The sequence below is a fragment of the Lactuca serriola genome, chromosome 9, assembly GCF_051521515.1.
Source record: "Lactuca serriola cultivar US96UC23 chromosome 9, Lser_US96UC23_V15, whole genome shotgun sequence".
In the NCBI taxonomy this organism is placed as follows: Eukaryota; Viridiplantae; Streptophyta; class Magnoliopsida; order Asterales; family Asteraceae; genus Lactuca; species Lactuca serriola.
Genome location: NC_136416.1, coordinates 159034402 through 159041047, shown reverse-complemented (window position 1 = coordinate 159041047; position 6646 = coordinate 159034402).

The window sequence follows — 6646 nt, the reverse complement described above, 5'->3', positions numbered from 1 at the left end:
GCGTGATTTATACAAAAGTTCAACAATTATACATGTTTTGAAAATCAACAAGCATATATTCACAGATCTTCACACTTTTTATAAACAATGATCTTTTCAGAAAATATCGGATTTTATGGGTTTTACAAACTACACCAAATCATTTTACCACAACATTACTTATGAACTCACCAACATTTCGTATGTTGACGTTTTTCAAAATAACTTGTATTCTCAGGTAACAGGTAAGCCGAAGAATAAATACCAAGTAATGTCATGGTGTTTTGCTTAGATTATCTATCAGATAGTTTATGTTATGAAATTGTAATGTCTAAAACAATGTACTGGAAGTAAACAATATCATTTGTAATATTTCAATGCATGGTGATGAATTATGTTATGATTCATGTATATTCATTGTGATGGTATTCAATTTAAGTCACAAGAGCCCTCGGACGTTTTCGCCGTCTGGTTCAGGGGTGTGACAGAAAGCGACTAGGAGATTGCGATGGGGTGTAGTAACCGGTAGGAGTCCGGTAACCCAGATATGGAGACATCAGTAGGGACCAGGGTGGTCTCGGTTCATCCGGAAGGCAGATAAAGGACAACAGAAATTTTCAGTCAGTGGCAGTAATGGAAAGAAGACTATGGTAGAATTCGACTAGTTGATTGATGGGTACTCAATACTAAGTTATAGTAGCGAAAAGTGTCCAGTGCATAGCTAGTGGTAAGCAGTAAGTGGGTTGTGAAATAGTTAGCCGTGGTGGACTTTGAGGACGAAGTCTAGTTTAAGTGGGGGAGAGTTGTAACTCCCAGAATCAGGAAGACCAAGAAAAGAAAGGCTAAGCTCTAAATCAAGAGTCAACTCGTCGAGTCCAGGGAGGAACTCGACGAGTCGGAGCGGGATCCGGGTCATTGAGTAAGTGACCGACTCGGCGAGTCAGGTATGGGCGAGAAAAACCCTAATCCCAGAGGTTGTGCCCTATATAAAGCACATTATAACCCACCCTGAGCCTCTTTGCTCCCCTTTTGAGTTCCAGAAACCCTAGAATTGAGTGAGCCTTCATTATTTGAGAGAAGAGAGCCTTGGAGGAGAGAATTTTGGAGAGGGGCTTGAAGATCAAGGGCTTTGCTGCAAAGGAGTGGTGTAGATCCGGGATTTATTTCAGTTGGAGCTTTCATTTGAGGTAATAGTCTGTTGTTTGGGCTTATGTGCATCTAGATCTATCTTATGTTTGAGTTTTGGGCATTTTGAGTATGGATGAGATCTATTTCGAGTTTGGAGTACATCTGAGGTTGCTACCTCAGATCTAGGTTGGTAATAACCCAGAAAGTCATAAAGTTTAGGCCAATAAATTGTTGGTGAAACCCCTTTGTTACAAACCCTAGCCCTAGAGTGTTCTAAGCCTATAACTCCTTGGTTACACGTAAATTTTGCCAATTTACATGGGGGTTAGGCTCTAGAGGAATGGATCTATGGATTTGAGCCCCTGCATGGCTCAAAAAGCCACTGTATGGATTAAGAACTGAAGAGACTCGGCGAGTCACATGGGTGTACTAGGCGAGTTGTATGATCATGAGCATGAACTCGGCGAGTTGGAAGAACAACTCGGCGAGTCTGTTGAAGATTGCCTTGGACTCAGTGAGTCTGTTCTTGGACTCGACGAGTCTGGTCGCAGAACCCCAAACCCTTCGAGTTAAGACTCAGATCAATGAGTTGAGTGGGGACCCAGTGAGTGGACAGGTCAGGACTTGGAAATCAGTAGAATCGGCGAGTCGAGTCGCGAATGAAAGGGATTTCAGAGCTTATGAACTCGGCGAGTCAATAGGCTGACTCAGCGAGTAGGGTCAACCTGGAAGGTTGACTGGGACCAGGACTTTGACTTTGACCAGAGTTGACTTAGTTGACTTTTGAGGGGCTGTCAGACTAAGTATCATTTTGATATTGGTAGTTCAAAGAGCTAGAGGAGCAACGGCTTAGAAGGTTGTCGGTTAGCAGCCAGAGGGTATCAGCAGAGCTCAGTAGTTCAGGTGAGTTTCCTTCTAGTAGGAACGGATCTAAGGCCACAATGCCGACCCGTTTAACTAGTAGTAGTTTCCGGACTTCGGTCCGATGCAGTAGTTAGGATGTTTGATGCCTTCGTGGCTCATGCAGGGTTTATGTGTTATGTGTTACAAGCTACGGCCCGATGTTGTATGTAGTATATATGTGTTCATGCTAGTTGATATGTTTATGTTATGCTATGTTCAGTTAGTTCCAGACTTCGGTCCGATGCAGTTAGTCCAGCCTTCGGTCCGATGCAGGGTACAAGGTTCCAGTCAGTTTCCGGACTTCGGTCTGATACAGGGGGCAAGGCCCAACTTAGTCCGAACTTCGGTCCAATGCAGGGGACAAGGTCCCAGTCAGTTTCCGGACTTCGGTCCAATGCAGGGGGCAAGGCCCCAATTAGTCCGGACTTCGGTCCGATGCAGGAGACAAGGTCCCAGTCAGTTTCCGGACCTCGGTTCGATGCAATGGGCAAGGCCCAATATGTGCTTTATATGTTATTGTATGGTATGTGGTAGTTTGGGAGAGCTCACTAAGCTTCGTGCTTACGGTTTCAGTCTTTGGTTTCAGGTACTCGGTTTTCAAAGGAGGAGCTCAGAGAGATTGCAGTGCACACACCATAGTCAGCTAGCCTGGGAATATTTACTCTGATGCAGTGCACACACCATAAGATTATGTTTTGGATTAATACTCGGAAATTATGTTATGACTTATGATGCGGTTTTTATAAATATGGTTTTAGTAATGTTTTAAAAGAAATTTTTGGTCGTGATTTTTGGGACGTTACAGTGATGTTCCCAGCTTTTTCTGAGAGAATCCAGAAACTTTAGAACCAATTGAGATAAATGCTTGCCAATTCCTATCCTACGCATAACATTAACTAGATAGTTAAACCTATTAAAGGTTTGGGTTAAAGTCTCACCTTGTTTTGCAAAGAAATGCTCATATCTCCGATTGAGATTGTTGATGGTTGTGGCCTGAACTTCTACAGTGTCTTCGTTAGACATTGTCATCATATCCATCATCTTATAGGCTAATTCACAATTATGTATGAGATGATACACGTAGTATGGAAGAGAGTTCCCAATAGCAGCCCTAGCTTTTACATCAAGACTAAGCAATCTCTTGTCATCGTTATCATAACTAGTTTCTGGCTTTTCCTTCAAGGGGCCAATAGGAGCATTGTTGACCATGGGTTGGTACATAGGAACATGGGGGCCCTTTTCAACAATATTTCTCATCTCATAGTCAACGGTTTCAAGAACAACCATGGCCTTTGTCTTCCACATAGCGAAATTGTGTTCATCAAAGGGAGGAATTTTGTTGAGGCCAAAGGATTTGAGATTCGACGTGATTACTTGAGTATATCACAAACCTACTCTGATACCAATTGAAGGTTTGTATCGATCGGATACACTTCAAGTATTAAGAGCAAACGTAAAATAATCTAAGAAAAATAATAAACAGAAAGTAAATAACACATGGATTTCTCCAAATTATTATTACACTAAGAAATGGTTTTGTTTTCACCAAGAAGACGGGTTGTTACAAATACGGTCACCAAGACGAAATCTACATTAGGGTTTACCCTAATGTAGAATATATATTGATCTATACAAGTATATCCCTTAATTAAAGGGATTAAGACTAATCTATACTAAGAACTGATCTTATCACAACCATATCGGATATGTGATCTATTCTATACTTATCTATATCATTATCTAATATACAAAAGATTACAAAGAATAAAAATGATATACATTGACGTTGATAAGCTTTATATGATGGCGTTGTCGATGTTGTAGAATACACGCTGACACTGATAGATGTGTAGAGTGTTTGACTCATCAGATCATAAGGTGTGACCTTACACCCAAGAATACAGTTTTCTCTTATAAGCTATGTACTTTGTACTAGTGACATCCAATGCTCACCAAACTTAATAAAAACATCGTAATGGACTAAATTAGGATCTTTAACACTATATAATCCAAACTAAGTCTCATCATATTTACGAATAACAATTAAGACAATATAGATGCCATACAAGCTTTAAGGTTACTTAAATGAGCATCGTAACTCAACCAAAGGTCTTAATAGCCTCCAATGACCGATGCATAATCAATGAATCCATTGTACTCTTTATACATCTATTCTTTCATTATCTAACATGCTATTAAGTCATGGAGCTTCAACCATTGGAATCTATGAAACATAATTAGGGATTCCATTCATGAGATTCCACCAAAGATATATCCAATAAAGGTTGCATAAATTGAATCATTCCATGAATATAATATCATTACCAATACCCTAAATCATATATGAATTGGTTTGAATCATTGAAATCATAAGTTCAATCATCCAAAACCTCATAATTCAACGCTCATGGAGTTTTTCCTTCATTAATGGAGTTTAGAGCACCATATCTCAACCAAAGATTCATTACGATCAAATGGAAGTTGATTCAATTAAGGATGGTAGTTCTAACAATAAATCAAACATCTAAAATCAATAATGATCACCATTTTGGGTTTAGGGTTTCATCCCAAACCCTAGGTTCGATCTAGGAAAAGATGATGTAGGAGATGATACGTTCAAGTGTCTTAAATGAAATCCTAACTTTAAAATCCCATTAATGCTTCCAAACTAGCCTTATATTTCTTCATTGCATGAAAATAACCAAGGAGGTGCTCTCCCCCTTCTCCTATGTCATCCTCTCTCTAATGGGGGACATACTCCTCTTAACTAGCTACAAATTCCAAAAATTAGTATAAATGGTCCATCACTTACATATTTCTCATTTTTGACACCATTTAACCTAAATATTAAATGAAACTTCTATTATTTATAAATTAACCACTAACCCACCTCCATTTATCATTGCTTTCTTGTCCTAACAAGCAGTATTAGAATATGATTGTTCAAGCTATGTGGAATTCCATTTCAGTTTTTTAAGTGATCGATTGTTCTTGTTCACATATATGATTTTTTGTTTGAATATCAAATTTCAGTAGTTTTTAGCAATTATATTCCTATTTTCATGGCAAACTATAATTCACAAGCATTATACAATATCGCAAATAGTGTTGCTGTGTTGGATCAAACACTCATGCTTCGATCCATTGAACTTTAGCCTCACAATCATGGATCTACAAGCGTTGGAAATTACATCTCTTGATTCATGGTAGATCATGATGATTCTATTGTTTCCCTTTTTTGTAATAATTTTAATTTGAAAAACACAATTTATCCTTGCTATCTTTGGCAAATAAAAATAAAACCAAAATAGCAACATGAGACTTTAAATAAAAAGTTAATTAGATATTTTATAATAGCTTCGTATTATAATGGTGAGAAATCATTTTTTAAGTCATGTTATATATGCAGTTGCAAGCTAGTTTCAAGTTTAGAAGTACCATGATTTCCATTTCGATCTTGATATTGATGTTTTACACTTTACCCATCTCTCGGCCAAAGTTTCAGCTATATTGCTGATGATAAAACTTAAAGTATTTTAAAAAATATACATGCATCATTTTAAGAATTTTAACTGTCTGAAAAATATTAGTTGTCAATAAAAAATGTAATGGTTGAATAATCTTGTAATGATAACTTAATAACAACATCCAACCAGCCTATTATAATTAAACAGACTAACTCAACCCTATTAATCTGAAACCCGATTAACCTAAAACCCGATCAGATTGAGCACATTAAAACCCCTGCATTTTAGGAGTTAGTACGTGTAATGAACTTGAGAACATATGCTATAGCCATCGAATAGATACACTCTTTGTATTTAATATATTTTTACTTTTTCCCTTTTTTATCATCATCTTTATCCCCATCGGTCCATTATAGCTATTCACCACCCATTATTAATCTCTTGTCGCAGAATACAAAGTCTCGATGTGAATGATAGTGATAGCAATCAATTTAGATGCCACAAACTGCAAAGTATCAAATGATCGAGTCAGCAAATAAATAAAGACTTTTCCATTTGGGAGAAATAATTGGTTCTAAAGGTTTGGCAACCACATTTCGAAAACAAATAAAGTTTCGAGACACTTCCTACGAAAGTTTAACGTGGGAAAAGGGAACTCAAGAAAGGACAGTTGGTCATAGGCTTATTATATGCTCACGGGCCTTTGCTCAGAATTGATTTTAGCACGGAAGATTAGGTGTTTTATTCGGTATATATCTTAACTGATTTGGATTCAATTTTAATTTTGTTGCAATGGTTAGGGCGTTGTTGTAAATTCAGTTTTACATAAGTTTTGATTGAATTAATTAGTGGATTACATATTTTTTTTGTATGAACTAGTTTTTTAGTTTAATACTACTTTTTAGTGTTTCAAACAAAATCATCTTAGAAGACAGACAATCAACAATAAATTGATCACTTAGTAGGAACCACATTAAACAAAAGTCTCACTCAAGTTTCCCTCTCACACTTCAACTTGGATGATCAACCGTTAAACAAATCAACAATGAAGGGAAGCAATTATTTATATAATTAGTTCGATCTTTTTTCTTTCTTCCTCAGGTCTTTTACTATTTGACTTAATGAGTACTAGAAATTAAACACTTAATAAGGACAAGTATATATGATTG